The following is a 22,898-nucleotide window of genomic DNA, read 5'->3' as shown; positions in this document are numbered from 1 at the left end:
TCTGTTTCCCCATATCTAATTCCCCACCTCTGATGCCCCAACTCTGATTCCCCACCTCTGATTCCCCAGCTCTGATTCCCCGCCTCTGATTCCCCGCATCCGATTCCCCATGTCTGATTCCCCGCCTCTGTTTCCCCGCCTCTGATTCCCGGCCTCTGTTTCCCCATATCTGATTCCCCGCCTCTGATTCCCCAGCTCTGATTCCCTGCCTCTGATTCCCCGCGTTCTATTCGCTGCCTCTGATACCCCGCCTGTGATTCCCCATCTCTGATTCACCACCTCTGATTTCCCACCTCTGATTCCCCATATCTAATTCCCCGCCTCTGCTTGCCCGCCTCTCATTCCCCGCCTCTGTTTCCCCATATCTGATTCCCCGCCTCTGAATCCCCAACTCTGATTCCCTGCCTCTGATTCACCAGCTCTGATTCCCCGCCTTTGATTCCCCCCGTCTGATTCCCAGCCTCTGAATCCCTGTCTGATTTCCTGCCTCTGATTCCCCGCCTCTGATTCCCCATCTCTGATTCACTGCCTCTGATTCCCCACATCTGATTCCCCATCTCTGATTCCGCACAACCGATTCCCTGCCTCTGATTCCCCGACTCTGATTCCCCGCGTCTGATTCCCTTCCTTTGATTCCCCGCCTCTGATTCCCCGCCTCTGATTCCCTGCCACTGATTCCCCGCCCCTGATTCCCCACCTCTGATTCCCCATATCTTATTCCCCGCCTCTGTTTCCCCCCCTCTGATTCCCAGCCTCTGATTCCCCATATCTGCTTCGCCGCCTCTGATTCCCCAACTCTGATTCCCCGCCTCTGATTCCCCAGCTCTGATTTCCCGCCTCTGATTCCCGGCATCCGATTCCCTGCCTCTGATTCCCCATCTCTGATTCCCCGCCTCTGATTCCCTGCCTCTGATTCCCCGCCTCTGATTCCCCATATCTGATTCCCCGCCTCTGTTTTCCCGCCTCTGATTCCCTGCCTCTGATTCCCCATATCTGATTCCCCGCCTCTGATTCCCCAACTCTGATTCCCCGCCTCTGATTCCCCAGCTCTGAATCCCCGCCTCTGATTCCCCACGTCTGATTCCCTGCCTCTGATTCCCCGCCTCTGATTCCCCATCTGTGATTCACAACCTCTGATGCCCCACCTCTGATTCCCCATATCTGATTCCCCGCCTCTGTTTCCCCGCATCTGATTCCCCACCTCTGATTCCCCATATCTGATTCCCCGCCTCTGATTGCCCACCTCTGATTCCCCGCGTCTGATTCCCCGCCTCTGATTCCCCGCCTCTGATTCCCCATCTCTGATTCACCACCACTGATTCCCAGCCTCTGATTCCCCATCTCTGATTCCGTGCATCCGATTCCCTGCCTATGATTCCCCACCTCTGATTCCCCGCCTCTGATTCCCCATATCTTATTCCCTGCCTCTGCTTCGCCGCCTCTGATTTCCCACCTCTGTTTCCCCATATCTGATTCCCCGCCTCTGATTCCCCAACTCTAATACCCCGCCTCTGATTCCCCAGCTCTGATTCCCCGCCTCTGATTCCCCGCATCTGATTCCCTGCCTCTGATTCCCCGCCTCTGATTCCAGGCCTCTGATTCCAAGCATCTGATTCCGGCCTCTAATTCGCGGCCTCTGATTCCCTGCTTCTGATTCTGATTCCCTGCCTCTGATTCCCCATCTCTGATTCCGCACATCTGATTCCTTGCCTCTGATTCCCCACCTTTGATTCCCCATATCTGATTCCCCGCCTGGGTTTCCCCGCCTCTGATTCCCCGCCTCTGTTTCCCAATATCTAAGTCCCCGCCTCTGATTCCCCAAATCTGATTCCCCACCTCTGATTCCCCAGCTCTGATTCCCCGACTCTGATTCCCCGCATCTGATTCCCTGCATCTGATTCCAAGCCTCTGATTCCCTGCCTCTGATTCCCAACCTCTGATTCCCCACCTCTGATTCCCCATATCTGATTCCCCGCCTCTGTTTCCCCGCCTCGGATTCCCCGCCTCTGTTTCCCCATATCTGAATCCCGGCCTCTGATTCCCCGCCTCTGATTCCCCGCCTCTGATTCCCTGCCTCTGATTCCCCATCTCCGATTCCGCACATCTGATTCCCTTCCTCTGATTCCCCGCCTCTGATTCCCCGCCTCTGATTCCCTGCCTCTGATTCCCAACCTCGGATTCCCCACCTCTGATTCCCCATATCTGATTCCCCGCCTCTGTTTCCCCGCCTCTGATTCCCCGCCTCTGATTCCCAACTCTGATTCCCAACCTCTGATTCCACACCTCTGATTCCCCATATCTGATTCCCCGCCTCTATTTCCCCATATCTGATTCCCCACCTCTGTTTCCCCGCCTCTGATTCCCGGCCTCTTATTCCCAGCATCTGATTCCCGGCCTCTGATTCCCGGCCTCTGATTCCCCGCTTCTGATTCTGATTCCCTGCCTCTGATTCCCCATCTCTGATTCCGCACATCTGATTCCCTGCCTCTGATTCCCCACCTCTGATTCCCCATATCTGATTCCCCGCCTCTGTTTCCCCGCCTCTGATTCCCCGCCTCTGTTTCCCCATATCTAATTCCCCACCTCTGATGCCCCAACTCTGATTCCCCACCTCTGATTCCCCAGCTCTGATTCCCCGCCTCTGATTCCCCGCATCCGATTCCCCATGTCTGATTCCCCGCCTCTGTTTCCCCGCCTCTGATTCCCCGCCTCTCTTTCCCCTTATCTGATTCCCCGCCTCTGATTCCCCAGCTCTGATTCCCTGCCTCTGATTCCCCTCGTTCTATTCGCTGCCTCTGATTCCCCGCCTGTGATTACCCATCTCTGATTCACCACCTCTGATTTCCCACCTCTGATTCCCCATATCTAATTCCCCGCCTCTGCTTGCCCGCCTCTCATTCCCCGCCTCTGTTTCCCCATATCTGATTCCCCGCCTCTGAATCCCCAACTCTGATTCCCTGCCTCTGATTCACCAGCTCTGATTCCCCGCCTTTGATTCCCCCCGTCTGATTCCCAGCCTCTGAATCCCTGTCTGATTTCCTGCCTCTGATTCCCCGCCTCTGATTCCCCATCTCTGATTCACTGCCTCTGATTCTCCACATCTGATTCACCATCTCTGATTCCGCACAACCGATTCCCTGCCTCTGATTCCCCGACTCTGATTCCCCACCTCTGATTCCCCAGCTCTGATTCCCCGCCTCTGATTCCCCGCGTCTGATTCCCTGCCTGTGATTCCCCGCCTCTGATTCCCCATCTCTGATTCCCCACCTCTGATTCCCCGTGTCTGATTCCCTTCCTTTGATTCCCCTCCTCTGATTCCCCGCCTCTGATTCCCTGCCACTGATTCCCCGCCCTTGATTCCCCACCTCTGATTCCCCATATCTTATTCCCCGCCTCTGTTTCCCCCCCTCTGATTCCCAGCCTCTGATTCCCCATATCTGATTCCCCGCCTCTGATTCCCCATATCTGATTCCCCGCCTCCATTTCCCCATATCTGCTTCGCCGCCTCTGATTCCCCAACTCTGATTCCCCGCCTCTGATTCCCCAGCTCTGATTTCCCGCCTCTGATTCCCGGCATCCGATTCCCTGCCTCTGATTCCCCGCCTCTGATTCCCCATCTCTGATTCCCCGCCCCTGATTCCCCGTGTCTGATTCCTGGCCTCTGATTCCCCGCCTCTGATTCCCCATATCTGATTCCCCGCCTCTGTTTTCCCGCCTCTGATTCCCTGCCTCTGATTCCCCATATCTGATTCCCCGCCTCTGATTCCCCAACTCTGATTCCCCGCCTCTGATTCCCCAGCTCTGAATCCCCGCCTCTGATTCCCCGCGTCTGATTCCCTGCCTCTGATTCCCCGCCTCTGATTCCCCATCTGTGATTCACAACCTCTGATGCCCCACCTCTGATTCCCCATATCTGATTCCCCGCCTCTGTTTCCCCGCCTCTGATTCCCCGCCTCTGATTCCCCATATCTGATTCCCCGCCTCTGATTGCCCACCTCTGATTCCCCGCGTCTGATTCCCCGCCTCTGATTCCCCGCCTCTGATTCCCCATCTCTGATTCACCACCTCTGATTCCCAGCCTCTGATTCCCCATCTCTGATTCCGCACATCCGATTCCCTGCCTATGATTCCCCACCTCTGATTCCCCGCCTCTGATTCCCCATATCTGATTCCCTGCCTCTGTTTCCCCGCTTCTGATTCCCCACCTCTGTTTCCCCATATCTGATTCCCCGCCTCTGATTCCCCAACTCTAATACCCCGCCTCTGATTCCCCAGCTCTGATTCCCCGCCTCTGATTCCCCGCATCTGATTCCCTGCCTCTGATTCCCCGCCTCTGATTCCAGGCCTCTGATTCCCAGCATCTGATTCCGTCCTCTAATTCCCGGCCTCTGATTCCCTGCTTCTGATTCTGATTCCCTGCCTCTGATTCCCCATCTCTGATTCCGCACATCTGATTCCTTGCCTCTGATTCCCCACCTCTGATTCCCCATATCTGATTCCCCGCCTGGGTTTCCCCGCCTCTGATTCCCCGCCTCTGTTTCCCAATATCTAAGTCCCCGCCTCTGATTCCCCAAATCTGATTCCCCACCTCTGATTCCCCAGTTCTGATTCCCGCCTCTGATTCCCCGCATCTGATTCCCTGCATCTGATTCCAAGCCTCTGATTCCCTGCCTCTGATTCCCAACCTCTGATTCCCCACCTCTGATTCCCCATATCTGATTCCCCGCCTCTGTTTCCCCGCCTCGGATTCCCCGCCTCTGTTTCCCCATATCTGATTCCCGGCCTCTGATTCCCCGCCTCTGATTCCCCGCCTCTGATTCCCTGCCTCTGATTCCCCATCTCCGATTCCGCACATCTGATTCCCTTCCTCTGATTCCCCGCCTCTGATTCCCCGCCTCTGATTCCCTGCCTCTGATTCCCAACCTCGGATTCCCCACCTCTGATTCCCCATATCTGATTCCCCGCCTCTGTTTCCCCGCCTCTGATTCCCTGCCTCTGATTCCCAACTCTGATTCCCCGCCTCTGATTCCCCAGCTCTGATTCCCCGTGTTTGATTCCCTGCCTCTGATTCCCTGCCCTGATTCCCCATCTCTGTTTCACCGCCTTTGATTCGCCACCTCTGATTCCCCATATCTGATTACCCGCCTCTGTTTCCCCGACTCTGATTCCCTGCCTCTGATTCCCAACCTCTGATTCCACACCTCTGATTCCCCATATCTGATTCCCCGCCTCTATTTCCCCATATCTGATTCCCCGCCTCTGATTCCCCAACTCTGATTCCCCGCCTCTGATTCCCCAGCTCTGATTCCCCGACTCTGATTCCCGGAGTCCGATTCCCTGCCTCTGATTCCCCGCCTCTGATTCCCCATCTCTGATTCCCTGCCTCTGATTCCCCGTGTCTGATTCCCTGCCTCTGATTCCCCGCCTCTGATTCCCCGCCTCTGATTCCCTGCCACTGATTCCCTGCCCCTGATTCCCCAATTCTGATTCCCCATATCTGATTCCCCGCCTCTGTTTCCCCGCCTCTGATTCCCCACCTCTGATTCCCCATATCTGATTCCCTGCCTCTGATTCCCCAACTCTGATTCACCGCCTCTGATTCCCCAGCTCTGAATCCCCGCCTCTGATTCCCCGCGTCTGATTCCCTGCCTCTGATTCCCCGCCTTGATTCCCCATCTCTGATTCACAACCTCTGATTCCCCACCTCTGATTCCCTATATTTGATTCCCCGCCTCTGTTTCCCCGCCTCTGATTCACTGCCTCTGATTCCCCACATCTGATTCCCCATCTCTGATTCCGCACAACCGATTCCCTGCCTATGATTCCCCGACTCTGATTCCCCACCTCTGATTCCCCAGCTCTGATTCCCCGCCTCTGATTCCCCGCGTCTGATTCCCTGCCTGTGATTCCCCGCCTCTGATTCCCCATCTCTGATTCCCCACCTCTGATTCCCCGTGTCTGATTCCCTTCCTTTGATTCCCCGCCTCTGATTCCCCGCCTCTGATTCCCTGCCACTGATTCCCCGCCCCTGATTCCCCACCTCTGATTCCCCATATCTTATTCCCCGCCTCTGTTTCCCACCCTCTGATTCCCAGCCTCTGATTCCCCATATCTGATTCCCCGCCTCTGATTCCCCATATCTGATTCCCCACCTCTATTTCCCCATATCTTCTTCGCCGCCTCTGATTCCCCAACTCTGATTCCCCGCCTCTGATTCCCCAGCTCTGATTTCTCGCCTCTGATTCCCGGCATCCGATTCCCTGCCTCTGATTCCCCGTCTCTGATTCCCCGCCTCTGATTCCCCATCTCTGATTTCCCGCCTCTGATTCCCCGTGTCTGATTCCCTGCCTCTGATTCCCCGCCTCTGATTCCCCATATCTGATTCCCCGCCTCTGTTTTCCCGCCTCTGATTCCCTGCCTCTGATTCCCCATATCTGATTCCCCGCCTCTGATTCCCCAACTCTGATTCCCAGCCTCTGATTCCCCAGCTCTGAATCCCCGCCTCTGATTCCCCGCGTCTGATTCCCTGCCTCTGATTCCCCGCCTCTGATTCCCCATCTGTGATTCACAACCTCTGATGCCCCACCTCTGATTCCCCATACCTGATTCCCCGCCTCTGTTTCCCCGCCTCTGATTCCCCGCCTCTGATTCCCCATATCTGATTCCCCGCCTCTGATTGCCCACCTCTGATTCCCCGCGTCTGATTCCCTGCCTCTGATTCCCCGCCTCTGATTCCCCATCTCTGATTCACCACCTCTGATTCCCAGCCTCTGATTCCCCATCTCTGATTCCGCACATCCGATTCCCTGCCTATGATTCCCCACCTCTGATTCCCCGCCTCTGATTCCCCATATCTGATTCCCTGCCTCTGTTTCCCCGCGTCTGATTCCCCACCTCTGTTTCCCCATATCTGATTCCCCGCCTCTGATTCCCCAACTCTAATACCCCGCCTCTGATTCCCCAGCTCTGATTCCCCGCATCTGATTCCCTGCCTCTGATTCCCCGCCTCTGATTCCAGGCCTCTGATTCCCAGCATCTGATTCCGGCCTCTGATTCCCGGCCTCTGATTCCCTGCTTCTGATTCTGATTCCCTGCCTCTGATTCCCCATCTCTGATTCCGCACATCTGATTCCTTGCCTCTGATTCCCCACCTCTGATTCCCCATATCTGATTCCCCGCCTGGGTTTCCCCGCCTCTGATTCCCCGCCTCTGTTTCCCAATATCTAAGTCCCCGCCTCTTATTCCCCAAATCTGATTCCCCACCTCTGATTCCCCAGCTCTGATTCCCCGCCTCTGATTCCCCGCATCTGATTCCCTGCATCTGATTCCAAGCCTCTGATTCCCTGCCTCTGATTCCCAACCTCTGATTCCCCACCTCTGATTCCCCATATCTGATTCCCCGCCTCTGTTTCCCCGCCTCGGATTCCCCGCCTCTGTTTCCCCATATCTGATTCCCGGCCTCTGATTCCCCGCCTCTGATTCCCCGCCTCTGATTCCCTGCCTCTGATTCCCCATCTCCGATTCCGCACATCTGATTCCCTTCCTCTGATTCCCCGCCTCTGATTTTCCGCCTCTGATTCCCTGCCTCTGATTCCCAACCTCGGATTCCCCACCTCTGATTCCCCATATCTGATTCCCGCCTCTGTTTCCCCGCCTCTGATTCCCCGCCTCTGATTCCCAACTCTGATTCCCCGCCTCTGATTCCCCAGCTCTGATTCCCCGTGTTTGATTCCCTGCCTCTGATTCCCTGCCCTGATTCCCCATCTCTGTTTCACCGCCTTTGATTCGCCACCTCTGATTCCCCATATCTGATTCCCCGCCTCTGTTTCCCCGACTCTGATTCCCTGCCTCTGATTCCCAACCTCTGATTCCACACCTCTGATTCCCCATATCTGATTCCCCGCCTCTATTTCCCCATATCTGATTCCCCGCCTCTGATTCCCCAACTCTGATTCCCCGCCTCTGATTCCCCAGCTCTGATTCCCCGACTCTGATTCCCGGCATACGATTCCCTGCCTCTGATTCCCCGCCTCTGATTCCCCATCTCTGATTCCCCGCCTCTGATTCCCCGTGTCTGATTCCCTGCCTTTGATTCCCCGCCTCTGATTCCCCGCCTCTGATTCCCTGCCACTGATTCCCTGCCCCTGATTCCCCACCTCTGATTCCCCACATCTGATTCCCCGCCTCTGTTTCCCCGCCTCTGATTCCCCGCCTCTGATTCCCCATATCTGATTCCCTGCCTCTGATTCCCCAAATATGATTCCCCACCTCTGATTCCCCAGCTCTGAATCCCCGCCTCTGATTCCCCGCGTCTGATTCCCTGCCTCTGATTCCCCGCCTTGATTCCCCATCTCTGATTCACAACCTCTGATTCCCCACCTCTGATTCCCTATATTTGATTCCCCGCCTCTGTTTCCCCGCCTCTGATTCCCCGCCTCTGATTCCCCATATCTGATTCCCAGCCTCTGATTCCCCAGCTCTGATTCCCCGCCTTTTATTCCCGGCCTCTGATTCCCTGCCACTGATTCCCCGCCCCTGATTCCCCACCTCTGATTCCCCATATCTGATTCCCCGCCTCTGTTTCCCCAGCTCTGATTCCCTGCCTCTGATTCCCCGCCTCTGATTCCCCATCTCTGTTTCACCGCCTTTGATTCGCCACCTCTGATTCCCCATATCTGATTCCCCGCCTCTGTTTCCCCGCCTCTGATTCCCTGCCTCTGATTCCCAACCTCTGATTCCACACCTCTGATTCCCCATATCTGATACCCCGCCTCTATTTCCCCATATCTGATTCCCCGCCTCTGATTCCCCAACTCTGATTCCCCGCCTCTGATTCCCCAGCTCTGATTCCCCGCCTCTGATTCCCGGCATCCGATTCCCTGCCTCTCATTCCCGCCTCTGATTCCCCATCTCTGATTCCCCGCCTCTGATTCCCCGTGTCTGATTCCCAGCCTCTGATTCCCCGCCTCAGATTCCCCGCCTCTGATTCCCTGCCACTGATTCCCTGCCCCTGATTCCCCACCTCTGATTCCCCATATCTGATTCCGCGCCTCTGTTTCCCCGCCTCTGATTCCCCGCCTCTGATTCCCCATATCTGATTCCCTGCCTCTGATTCCCCAACTCTTATTCCCCGCCTCTGATTCCCCAGCTCTGAATCCCCGCCTCTGATTCCCCGCGTCTGATTCCCTCCCTCTGATTCCCCGCCTTGATTCCCCATCTCTGATACAAAACCTCTGATTCCCCACCTCTGATTCCCCATACCTGATTCCCCGCCTCTGTTTCCCCGCCTCTGATTCCCCGCCTCTGATTCCCCATATCTGATTCCCCGGCTCTGATTGCCCACCTCTGATTCCCCGCCTCTGATTCGCCGGCTCTGATTCCCCGCCTCTGAATCCCCGCATCTGATTCCCTGCCTCTGATTCCCCGCCTCTGATTCCCCATCTCTGATTCACCGCCTTTGATTCGCCACCTCTGATTCCCCATATCTGATTCCCCACCTCTGATTCCCCGCCCCTGATTCCCCGCCTCTGATTCTCCATATCTCATTCCCCGCCTCTGAATCCCCATCTCTGATTCCCAGACTCTGATTCCCCACCTCTGATTCCCGGCCTCTTATTCCCAGCATCTGATTCCCCATATCTGATTCCCCGCCTCTGTTTCCCTATCTCTGATTCCGGCCTCTGTTTCCCCATATCTGATTCCCCTCCTCTGATTCCCCAACTCTGATTCCCCGCCTCTGATTCCCCAGCTCTGATTCCACGCCTTTTATTCCCGGCCTCTGATTCCCTGCCACTGATTCCCCGCCCCGGATTCCCCACCTCTGATTCCCCATATCTGATTCCCCGCCTCTGTTTCCCCAGCTCTGATTCCCCACCTCTGATTCCCCAGCTCTGATTCCCTGCCACTGATTCCCCGCCCCTGATTCCCCACCTCTGATTCCCCATATCTGATTCCCCGCCTCTGTTTCCCCAGCTCTGATTCCCTGCCTCTGATTCCCTGCCCTGATTCCCCATCTCTGTTTCACCGCATTTGATTCGCCACCTCTGATTCCCCATATCTGATTCCCCGCCTCTGTTTCCCCGCCTCTTATTCCCTGCCTCTGATTCCCAACCTCTGATTCCACACCTCTGATTCCCCATATCTGATTCCCCGCTTCTATTTCCCCATATCTGATTCCCCGCCTCTGATTCCCCAACTCTGATTCCCCGCCTCTGATTCCCCAGCTCTGATTCCCCGCCTCTGATTCCCGGCGTCCGATTCCCTGCCTCTGATTCCCCGCCTCTGATTCCCCATCTCTGATTCACCACCTCTGATTCCCCACCTCTGATTCCCCATATCTAATTCCCCGCCTCTGTTTTCCCGCCTCTGATTCCCCGCCTCTGTTTCCCCATATCTGATTCCCCGCCTCTGAATCCCCAACTCTGATTCCCTGCCTCAGATTCCCCAGCTCTGATTCCCCGCCTTTGATTCCCCCCTTCTGATTCCCAGCCTCTGAATCCCCGTGTCTGATTTCCTGCCTCTGATTCCCCGCCTCTGATTCCCCATCTCTGATTCACCGCCTCTGATTCCCCACCTCTGATTCCCCATCTCTGATTCCGCACATCCAATTCCCTGCCTCTGATTCCCCAACTCTGATTCCCCACCTCTGATTCCCCAGCTCTGATTCCCCGTCTCAGATTCCCCGCGTCTGATTCCCTGCCTCTGATTCCCCGCCTCTGATTCCCTGCCTCTGATTCCCCATATCTGATACCCCGCCTCTGATTCCCCAACTCTGATTCCCCGCTTCTGATTCCACAGCTCTGAATCCCCGACTCTGATTCCCCGAGTCTGATTCCCTGCCTCTTATCCCCGCCTCTAATTCCCCATCTGTGATTCACAACGTCTGATGCCCCACCTCTGATTCCCCATATCTGATTCCCCGCCTCTGTTTCCCCGCCTCTGATTCCCCGCCTCTGATTCCCCATATCTGATTCCCCGCCTCTGATTGCCCACCTCTGATTCCCCGCGTCTGATTCACTGCCTCTGATTCCCCGCCTCTGATTCCCCATATCTGATTCACCACCTCTCATTCCCGGCCTCTGATTCCCCATCTCTGATTCCGCACATCCGATTCCCTGCCTATGATTCCCCACCTCTGATTCCCGCCTCTGATTCCCCATATCTGATTCCCTGCCTCTGTTTCCCCGCCTCTGATTCCCCACCTCTGTTTCCCCATATCTGATTCCCCGCCTCTGATTCCCCAACTCTAATACCCTGCCTCTGATTCCCCAGCTCTGATTCCCCGCCTCTGATTCCCCGCATCAGATTCCCTGCCTCTGATTCCCCGCCTCTGATTCCAGGCCTCTGATTCCCAGCATCTGATTCCGGCCTCTGATTCCCGGCCTCTGATTCCCTGCTTCTGATTCTGATTCCCTGCCTCTGATTCCCCATCTCTGATTCCGCACATCTGATTCCCTGCCTCTGATTCCCCACCTCTGATTCCCCATATCTGATTCCCCGCCTCTGTTTCCCCGCCTCTGATTCCCCGCCTCTGTTTCCCCATATCTGATTCCCCGCCTCTGATTCCCCAAATCTGATTCCCCTCCTCTAATTCGCCAGCTATGATTCCCCGCCTCTGATTCCCTGCCTCTGATTCCCTGCCTCTGATTCCCAGCCTCTGATTCCCCTTTTCTGATTCACCACCTCTGAATCCCCACCTCTGATTCCCCATCTCTGATTCCGCACATCCGATTCCCTGCCTCTGATTCCCCGCCTCTGATTCCCCGCCTCTGATTCGCAACCTCAAATTCCCCACCTCTGATTCCCCATATCTGATTCCCCGCCTCTGTTTCCCTCCCTCTGATTCCCGGCCTCTGTTTCCCCATATCTGATTCCCCTCCTCTGATTCCCCAACTCTGATTCCCCGCCTCTGATTCCCCAGCTCTGATTCCCCACCTTTTATTCCCGGCCTCTGATTCCCTGCCACTGATTCCCCGCCCCTGATTCCCCACCTCTGATTCCCCATATCTGATTCCCCGCCTCTGTTTCCCCAGCTCTGATTCCCCACCTCTGATTCCCCAGCTCTGATTCCCTGCCACTGATTCCCCGCCCCTGATTCCCCACCTCTGATTCCCCATATCTGATTCCCCGCCTCTGTTTCCCCAGCTCTGATTCCCTGCCTCTGATTCCCTGCCCTGATTCCCCATCTCTGTTTCACCGCCTTTGATTCGCCACCTCTGATTCCCCATATCTGATTCCCCGCCTCTGTTTCCCCGCCTCTGATTCCCTGCCTCTGATTCCCAACCTCTGATTCCACACCTCTGATTCCCCATATCTGATTCCCCGCCTCTATTTCCCCATATCTGATTCCCCGCATCTGATTCCCCAACTCTGATTCCCCGCCTCTGATTCCCCAGCTCTGATTCCCCGCCTCTGATTCCCGGCGTCCGATTCCCTGCCTCTGATTCCCCGCCTCTGATTCACCATCTCTGATTCCCCGCCTCTGATTCCCCGTGTCTGATTCCCTGCCTCTGATTCCCCGGCTCAGATTCCCCGCCTCTGATTCCCTGCCACTGATTCCCTGCCCCTGATTCCCCACCTCTGATTCCCCATATCTGATTCCCCGCCTCCGTTTCCCCGCCTCTGATTCCCCGCCTCTGATTCCCCATATCTGATTCCCTGCCTCTGATTCCCCAACTCTGATTCCCCGCCTCTGATTCCCCAGCTCTGAATCCCCGCCTCTGATTCCCCGCGTCTGATTCCCTCCCTCTGATTCCCCGCCTTGATTCCCCATCTCTGATTCACAACCTCTGATTCCCCACCTCTGATTCCCCATATCTGATTCCCCGCCTCTGTTCCCCCGCCTCTGATTCCCCATATCTGATTCCCCGGCTCTGATTGCCCACCTCTGATTCCCCGCCTCTGATTCACCAGCTCTGATTCCCCGCCTCTGAATCCCCGCATCTGATTCCCTGCCTCTGATTCCCCGCCTCTGATTCCCCATCTCTGATTCACCGCCTTTGATTCGCCACCTCTGATTCCCCATATCTGATTCCCCACCTCTGTTTCCCCGCCTCTGATTCCCCGCCTCTGATTCTCCATATCTCATTCCCCGCCTCTGAATCCCCATCTCTGATTCCCAGACTCTGATTCCCCACCTCTGATTCCCGGCCTCTTATTCCCAGCATCTGATTCCCGGCCTCTGATTCCCGGCCTCTGATTCCCCGCTTCTGATTCTGATTCCCTGCCTCTGATTCCCCATCTCTGATTCCGCACATCTGATTCCCTGCCTCTGATTCCCCACCTCTGATTCCCCATATCTGATTCCCCGCCTCTGTTTCCCCGCCTCTGATTCCCCGCCTCTGTTTCCCCATATCTAATTCCCCACCTCTGATGCCCCAACTCTGATTCCCCACCTCTGATTCCCCAGCTCTGATTCCCCGCCTCTGATTCCCCGCATCCGATTCCCCATGTCTGATTCCCCGCCTCTGTTTCCCCGCCTCTGATTCCCGGCCTCTGTTTCCCCATATCTGATTCCCCGCCTCTGATTCCCCAGCTCTGATTCCCTGCCTCTGATTCCCCGCGTTCTATTCGCTGCCTCTGATACCCCGCCTGTGATTCCCCATCTCTGATTCACCACCTCTGATTTCCCACCTCTGATTCCCCATATCTAATTCCCCGCCTCTGCTTGCCCGCCTCTCATTCCCCGCCTCTGTTTCCCCATATCTGATTCCCCGCCTCTGAATCCCCAACTCTGATTCCCTGCCTCTGATTCACCAGCTCTGATTCCCCGCCTTTGATTCCCCCCGTCTGATTCCCAGCCTCTGAATCCCTGTCTGATTTCCTGCCTCTGATTCCCCGCCTCTGATTCCCCATCTCTGATTCACTGCCTCTGATTCCCCACATCTGATTCCCCATCTCTGATTCCGCACAACCGATTCCCTGCCTCTGATTCCCCGACTCTGATTCCCCGCGTCTGATTCCCTTCCTTTGATTGCCCGCCTCTGATTCCCCGCCTCTGATTCCCTGCCACTGATTCCCCGCCCCTGATTCCCCACCTCTGATTCCCCATATCTTATTCCCCGCCTCTGTTTCCCCCCCTCTGATTCCCAGCCTCTGATTCCCCATATCTGCTTCGCCGCCTCTGATTCCCCAACTCTGATTCCCCGCCTCTGATTCCCCAGCTCTGATTTCCCGCCTCTGATTCCCGGCATCCGATTCCCTGCCTCTGATTCCATATCTCTGATTCCCCGCCTCTGATTCCCTGCCTCTGATTCCCCGCCTCTGATTCCCCATATCTGATTCCCCGCCTCTGTTTTCCCGCCTCTGATTCCCTGCCTCTGATTCCCCATATCTGATTCCCCGCCTCTGATTCCCCAACTCTGATTCCCCGCCACTGATTCCCCAGCTCTGAATCCCCGCCTCTGATTCCCCACGTCTGATTCCCTGCCTCTGATTCCCCGCCTCTGATTCCCCATCTGTGATTCACAACCTCTGATGCCCCACCTCTGATTCCCCATATCTGATTCCCCGCCTCTGTTTCCCCGCATCTGATTCCCCACCTCTGATTCCCCATATCTGATTCCCCGCCTCTGATTGCCCACCTCTGATTCCCCGCGTCTGATTCCCCGCCTCTGATTCCCCGCCTCTGATTCCCCATCTCTGATTCACCACCACTGATTCCCAGCCTCTGATTCCCCATCTCTGATTCCGCGCATCCGATTCCCTGCCTATGATTCCCCACCTCTGATTCCCCGCCTCTGATTCCCCATATCTTATTCCCTGCCTCTGCTTCCCCGCCTCTGATTTCCCACCTCTGTTTCCCCATATCTGATTCCCCGCCTCTGATTCCCCAACTCTAATACCCCGCCTCTGATTCCCCAGCTCTGATTCCCCGCCTCTGATTCCCCGCATCTGATTCCCTGCCTCTGATTCCCCGCCTCTGATTCCAGGCCTCTGATTCCAAGCATCTGATTCTGGCCTCTAATTCGCGGCCTCTGATTCCCTGCTTCTGATTCTGATTCCCTGCCTCTGATTCCCCATCTCTGATTCCGCACATCTGATTCCTTGCCTCTGATTCCCCACCTCTGATTCCCCATATCTGATTCCCCGCCTGGGTTTCCCCGCCTCTGATTCCCCGCCTCTGTTTCCCAATATCTAAGTCCCCGCCTCTGATTCCCCAAATCTGATTCCCCACCTCTGATTCCCCAGCTCTGATTCCCCGACTCTGATTCCCCGCATCTGATTCCCTGCATCTGATTCCAAGCCTCTGATTCCCTGCCTCTGATTCCCAACCTCTGATTCCCCACCTCTGATTCCCCATATCTGATTCCCCGCCTCTGTTACCCCGCCTCGGATTCCCCGCCTCTGTTTCCCCATATCTGAATCCCGGCCTCTGATTCCCCGCCTCTGATTCCCCGCCTCTGATTCCCTGCCTCTGATTCCCCATCTCCGATTCCGCACATCTGATTCCCTTCCTCTGATTCCCCGCCTCTGATTCCCCGCCTCTGATTCCCTGCCTCTGATTCCCAACCTCGGATTCCCCACCTCTGATTCCCCATATCTGATTCCCCGCCTCTGTTTCCCCGCCTCTGATTCCCCGCCTCTGATTCCCAACTCTGATTCCCAATCTCTGATTCCACACCTCTGATTCCCCATATCTGATTCCCCGCCTCTATTTCCCCATATCTGATTCCCCACCTCTGTTTCCCCGCCTCTGATTCCCGGCCTCTTATTCCCAGCATCTGATTCCCGGCCTCTGATTCCCGGCCTCTGATTCCCCGCTTCTGATTCTGATTCCCTGCCTCTGATTCCCCATCTCTGATTCCGCACATCTGATTCCCTGCCTCTGATTCCCCACCTCTGATTCCCCATATCTGATTCCCCGCCTCTGTTTCCCCGCCTCTGATTCCCCGCCTCTGTTTCCCCATATCTAATTCCCCACCTCTGATGCCCCAACTCTGATTCCCCACCTCTGATTCCCCAGCTCTGATTCCCCGCCTCTGATTCCCCGCATCCGATTCCCCATGTCTGATTCCCCGCCTCTGTTTCCCCGCCTCTGATTCCCCGCCTCTCTTTCCCCTTATCTGATTCCCCGCCTCTGATTCCCCAGCTCTGATTCCCTGCCTCTGATTCCCCGCGTTCTATTCGCTGCCTCTGATTCCCCGCCTGTGATTACCCATCTCTGATTCACCACCTCTGATTTCCCACCTCTGATTCCCCATATCTAATTCCCCGCCTCTGCTTGCCCGCCTCTCATTCCCCGCCTCTGTTTCCCCATATCTGATTCCCCGCCTCTGAATCCCCAACTCTGATTCCCTGCCTCTGATTCACCAGCTCTGATTCCCCGCCTTTGATTCCCCCCGTCTGATTCCCAGCCTCTGAATCCCTGTCTGATTTCCTGCCTCTGATTCACCGCCTCTGATTCCCCATCTCTGATTCACTGCCTCTGATTCTCCACATCTGATTCCCCATCTCTGATTCCGCACAACCGATTCCCTGCCTCTGATTCCCCGACTCTGATTCCCCACCTCTGATTCCCCAGCTCTGATTCCCCGCCTCTGATTCCCCGCGTCTGATTCCCTGCCTGTGATTCCCCGCCTCTGATTCCCCATCTCTGATTCCCCACCTCTGATTCCCCGTGTCTGATTCCCTTCCTTTGATTCCCCTCCTCTGATTCCCCGCCTCTGATTCCCTGCCACTGATTCCCCGCCCCTGATTCCCCACCTCTGATTCCCCATATCTTATTCCCCGCCTCTGTTTCCCCTCCTCTGATTCCCAGCCTCTGATTCCCCATATCTGATTCCCCGCCTCTGATTCCCCATATCTGATTCCCCGCCTCCATTTCCCCATATCTGCTTCGCCGCCTCTGATTCCCCAACTCTGATTCCCCGCCTCTGATTCCCCAGCTCTGATTTCCCGCCTCTGATTCCCGGCATCCGATTCCCTGCCTCTGATTCCCCGCCTCTGATTCCCCATCTCTGATTCCCCGCCCCTGATTCCCCGTGTCTGATTCCTGGCCTCTGATTCCCCGCCTCTGATTCCCCATATCTGATTCCCCGCCTCTGTTTTCCCGCCTCTGATTCCCTGCCTCTGATTCCCCATATCTGATTCCCCGCCTCTGATTCCCCAACTCTGATTCCCCGCCTCTGATTCCCCAGCTCTGAATCCCCGCCTCTGATTCCCCGCGTCTGATTCCCTGCCTCTGATTCCCCGCCTCTGATTCCCCATCTGTGATTCACAACCTCTGATGCCCCACCTCTGATTCCCCATATCTGATTCCCCGCCTCTGTTTCCCCGCCTCTGATTCCCCGCCTCTGATTCCCCATATCTGATTCCCCGCCTCTGATTGCCCACCTCTGATTCCCCGCGTCTGATTCCCCGCCTCTGATTCCCCGCCTCTGATTCCCCATCTCTGATTCACCACCTCTGATTCCCAGCCTCTGATTCCCCATCTCTGATTCCGCACATCCGATTCCCTGCCTATGATTCCCCACCTCTGATTCCCCGCCTCTGATTCCCCATATCTGATTCCCTGCCTCTGTTTCCCCGCTTCTGATTCCCCACCTCTGTTTCCCCATATCTGATTCCCCGCCTCTGATTCCCCAACTCTAATACCCCGCCTCTGATTCCCCAGCTCTGATTCCCCGCCTCTGATTCCCCGCATCTGATTCCCTGCCTCTGATTCCCCGCCTCTGATTCCAGGCCTCTGATTCCCAGCATCTGATTCCGGCCTCTAATTCCCGGCCTCTGATTCCCTGCTTCTGATTCTGATTCCCTGCCTCTGATTCCCCATCTCTGATTCCGCACATCTGATTCCTTGCCTCTGATTCCCCACCTCTGATTCCCCATATCTGATTCCCCGCCTGGGTTTCCCCGCCTCTGATTCCCCGCCTCTGTTTCCCAATATCTAAGTCCCCGCCTCTGATTCCCCAAATCTGATTCCCCACCTCTGATTCCCCAGTTCTGATTCCCGCCTCTGATTCCCCGCATCTGATTCCCTGCATCTGATTCCAAGCCTCTGATTCCCTGCCTCTGATTCCCAACCTCTGATTCCCCACCTCTGATTCCCCATATCTGATTCCCCGCCTCTGTTTCCCCGCCTCGGATTCCCCGCCTCTGTTTCCCCATATCTGATTCCCGGCCTCTGATTCCCCGCCTCTGATTCCCCGCCTCTGATTCCCTGCCTCTGATTCCCCATCTCCGATTCCGCACATCTGATTCCCTTCCTCTGATTCCCCGCCTCTGATTCCCCGCCTCTGATTCCCTGCCTCTGATTCCCAACCTCGGATTCCCCACCTCTGATTCCCCATATCTGATTCCCCGCCTCTGTTTCCCCGCCTCTGATTCCCTGCCTCTGATTCCCAACTCTGATTCCCCGCCTCTGATTCCCCAGCTCTGATTCCCCGTGTTTGATTCCCTGCCTCTGATTCCCTGCCCTGATTCCCCATCTCTGTTTCACCGCCTTTGATTCGCCACCTCTGATTCCCCATATCTGATTACCCGCCTCTGTTTCCCCGACTCTGATTCCCTGCCTCTGATTCCCAACCTCTGATTCCACACCTCTGATTCCCCATATCTGATTCCCCGCCTCTATTTCCCCATATCTGATTCCCCGCCTCTGATTCCCCAACTCTGATTCCCCGCCTCTGATTCCCCAGCTCTGATTCCCCGACTCTGATTCCCGGAGTCCGATTCCCTGCCTCTGATTCCCCGCCTCTGATTCCCCATCTCTGATTCCCTGCCTCTGATTCCCCGTGTCTGATTCCCTGCCTCTGATTCCCCGCCTCTGATTCCCCGCCTCTGATTCCCTGCCACTGATTCCCTGCCCCTGATTCCCCAATTCTGATTCCCCATATCTGATTCCCCGCCTCTGTTTCCCCGCCTCTGATTCCCCACCTCTGATTCCCCATATCTGATTCCCTGCCTCTGATTCCCCAACTCTGATTCACCGCCTCTGATTCCCCAGCTCTGAATCCCCGCCTCTGATTCCCCGCGTCTGATTCCCTGCCTCTGATTCCCCGCCTTGATTCCCCATCTCTGATTCACAACCTCTGATTCCCCACCTCTGATTCCCTATATTTGATTCCCCGCCTCTGTTTCCCCGCCTCTGATTCACTGCCTCTGATTCCCCACATCTGATTCCCCATCTCTGATTCCGCACAACCGATTCCCTGCCTATGATTCCCCGACTCTGATTCCCCACCTCTGATTCCCCAGCTCTGATTCCCCGCCTCTGATTCCCCGCGTCTGATTCCCTGCCTGTGATTCCCCGCCTCTGATTCCCCATCTCTGATTCCCCACCTCTGATTCCCCGTGTCTGATTCCCTTCCTTTGATTCCCCGCCTCTGATTCCCCGCCTCTGATTCCCTGCCACTGATTCCCCGCCCCTGATTCCCCACCTCTGATTCCCCATATCTTATTCCCCGCCTCTGTTTCCCACCCTCTGATTCCCAGCCTCTGATTCCCCATATCTGATTCCCCGCCTCTGATTCCCCATATCTGATTCCCCACCTCTATTTCCCCATATCTGCTTCGCCGCCTCTGATTCCCCAACTCTGATTCCCCGCCTCTGATTCCCCAGCTCTGATTTCTCGCCTCTGATTCCCGGCATCCGATTCCCTGCCTCTGATTCCCCGTCTCTGATTCCCCGCCTCTGATTCCCCATCTCTGATTTCCCGCCTCTGATTCCCCGTGTCTGATTCCCTGCCTCTGATTCCCCGCCTCTGATTCCCCATATCTGATTCCCCGCCTCTGTTTTCCCGCCTCTGATTCCCTGCCTCTGATTCCCCATATCTGATTCCCCGCCTCTGATTCCCCAACTCTGATTCCCAGCCTCTGATTCCCCAGCTCTGAATCCCCGCCTCTGATTCCCCGCGTCTGATTCCCTGCCTCTGATTCCCCGCCTCTGATTCCCCATCTGTGATTCACAACCTCTGATGCCCCACCTCTGATTCCCCATATCTGATTCCCCGCCTCTGTTTCCCCGCCTCTGATTCCCCGCCTCTGATTCCCCATATCTGATTCCCCGCCTCTGATTGCCCACCTCTGATTCCCCGCGTCTGATTCCCTGCCTCTGATTCCCCGCCTCTGATTCCCCATCTCTGATTCACCACCTCTGATTCCCAGCCTCTGATTCCCCATCTCTGATTCCGCACATCCGATTCCCTGCCTATGATTCCCCACCTCTGATTCCCCGCCTCTGATTCCCCATATCTGATTCCCTGCCTCTGTTTCCCCGCGTCTGATTCCCCACCTCTGTTTCCCCATATCTGATTCCCCGCCTCTGATTCCCCAACTCTAATACCCCGCCTCTGATTCCCCAGCTCTGATTCCCCGCCTCTGATTCCCCGCATCTGATTCCCTGCCTCTGATTCCCCGCCTCTGATTCCAGGCATCTGATTCCCAGCATCTGATTCCGGCCTCTGATTCCCGGCCTCTGATTCCCTGCTTCTGATTCTGATTCCCTGCCTCTGATTCCCCATCTCTGATTCCGCACATCTGATTCCTTGCCTCTGATTCCCCACCTCTGATTCCCCATATCTGATTCCCCGCCTGGGTTTCCCCGCCTCTGATTCCCCGCCTCTGTTTCCCAATATCTAAGTCCCCGCCTCTGATTCCCCAAATCTGATTCCCCACCTCTGATTCCCCAGCTCTGATTCCCCGCCTCTGATTCCCCGCATCTGATTCCCTGCATCTGATTCCAAGCCTCTGATTCCCTGCCTCTGATTCCCAACCTCTGATTCCCCACCTCTGATTCCCCATATCTGATTCCCCGCCTCTGTTTCCCCGCCTCGGATTCCCCGCCTCTGTTTCCCCATATCTGATTCCCGGCCTCTGATTCCCCGCCTCTGATTCCCCGCCTCTGATTCCCTGCCTCTGATTCCCCATCTCCGATTCCGCACATCTGATTCCCTTCCTCTGATTCCCCGCCTCTGATTTTCCGCCTCTGATTCCCTGCCTCTGATTCCCAACCTCGGATTCCCCACCTCTGATTCCCCATATCTGATTCCCGCCTCTGTTTCCCCGCCTCTGATTCCCCGCCTCTGATTCCCAACTCTGATTCCCCGCCTCTGATTCCCCAGCTCTGATTCCCCGTGTTTGATTCCCTGCCTCTGATTCCCTGCCCTGATTCCCCATCTCTGTTTCACCGCCTTTGATTCGCCACCTCTGATTCCCCATATCTGATTCCCCGCCTCTGTTTCCCCGACTCTGATTCCCTGCCTCTGATTCCCAACCTCTGATTCCACACCTCTGATTCCCCATATCTGATTCCCCGCCTCTATTTCCCCATATCTGATTCCCCGCCTCTGATTCCCAAACTCTGATTCCCCGCCTCTGATTCCCCAGCTCTGATTCCCCGACTCTGATTCCCGGCATACGATTCCCTGCCTCTGATTCCCCGCCTCTGATTCCCCATCTCTGATTCCCCGCCTCTGATTCCCCGTGTCTGATTCCCTGCCTTTGATTCCCCGCCTCTGATTCCCCGCCTCTGATTCCCTGCCACTGATTCCCTGCCCCTGATTCCCCACCTCTGATTCCCCACATCTGATTCCCCGCCTCTGTTTCCCCGCCTCTGATTCCCCGCCTCTGATTCCCCATATCTGATTCCCTGCCTCTGATTCCCCAAATATGATTCCCCACCTCTGATTCCCCAGCTCTGAATCCCCGCCTCTGATTCCCCGCGTCTGATTCCCTGCCTCTGATTCCCCGCCTTGATTCCCCATCTCTGATTCACAACCTCTGATTCCCCACCTCTGATTCCCTATATTTGATTCCCCGCCTCTGTTTCCCCGCCTCTGATTCCCCGCCTCTGATTCCCCATATCTGATTCCCAGCCTCTGATTCCCCAGCTCTGATTCCCCGCCTTTTATTCCCGGCCTCTGATTCTCCACATCTGATTCCCCATCTCTGATTCCGCACAACCGATTCCCTGCCTCTGATTCCCCGACTCTGATTCCCCACCTCTGATTCCCCAGCTCTGATTCCCCGCCTCTGATTCCCCGCGTCTGATTCCCTGCCTGTGATTCCCCGCCTCTGATTCCCCATCTCTGATTCCCCACCTCTGATTCCCCGTGTCTGATTCCCTTCCTTTGATTCCCCTCCTCTGATTCCCCGCCTCTGATTCCCTGCCACTGATTCCCCGCCCCTGATTCCCCACCTCTGATTCCCCATATCTTATTCCCCGCCTCTGTTTCCCCCCCTCTGATTCCCAGCCTCTGATTCCCCATATCTGATTCCCCGCCTCTGATTCCCCATATCTGATTCCCCGCCTCCATTTCCCCATATCTGCTTCGCCGCCTCTGATTCCCCAACTCTGATTCCCCGCCTCTGATTCCCCAGCTCTGATTTCCCGCCTCTGATTCCCGGCATCCGATTCCCTGCCTCTGATTCCCCGCCTCTGATTCCCCATCTCTGATTCCCCGCCCCTGATTCCCCGTGTCTGATTCCTGGCCTCTGATTCCCCGCCTCTGATTCCCCATATCTGATTCCCCGCCTCTGTTTTCCCGCCTCTGATTCCCTGCCTCTGATTCCCCATATCTGATTCCCCGCCTCTGATTCCCCAACTCTGATTCCCCGCCTCTGATTCCCCAGCTCTGAATCCCCGCCTCTGATTCCCCGCGTCTGATTCCCTGCCTCTGATTCCCCGCCTCTGATTCCCCATCTGTGATTCACAACCTCTGATGCCCCACCTCTGATTCCCCATATCTGATTCCCCGCCTCTGTTTCCCCGCCTCTGATTCCCCGCCTCTGATTCCCCATATCTGATTCCCCGCCTCTGATTGCCCACCTCTGATTCCCCGCGTCTGATTCCCCGCCTCTGATTCCCCGCCTCTGATTCCCCATCTCTGATTCACCACCTCTGATTCCCAGCCTCTGATTCCCCATCTCTGATTCCGCACATCCGATTCCCTGCCTAT

Source organism: Narcine bancroftii, chromosome 8, assembly GCF_036971445.1.
Source record: "Narcine bancroftii isolate sNarBan1 chromosome 8, sNarBan1.hap1, whole genome shotgun sequence".
In the NCBI taxonomy this organism is placed as follows: domain Eukaryota; kingdom Metazoa; phylum Chordata; class Chondrichthyes; order Torpediniformes; family Narcinidae; genus Narcine; species Narcine bancroftii.
This window is presented reverse-complemented; position numbering follows the sequence as displayed.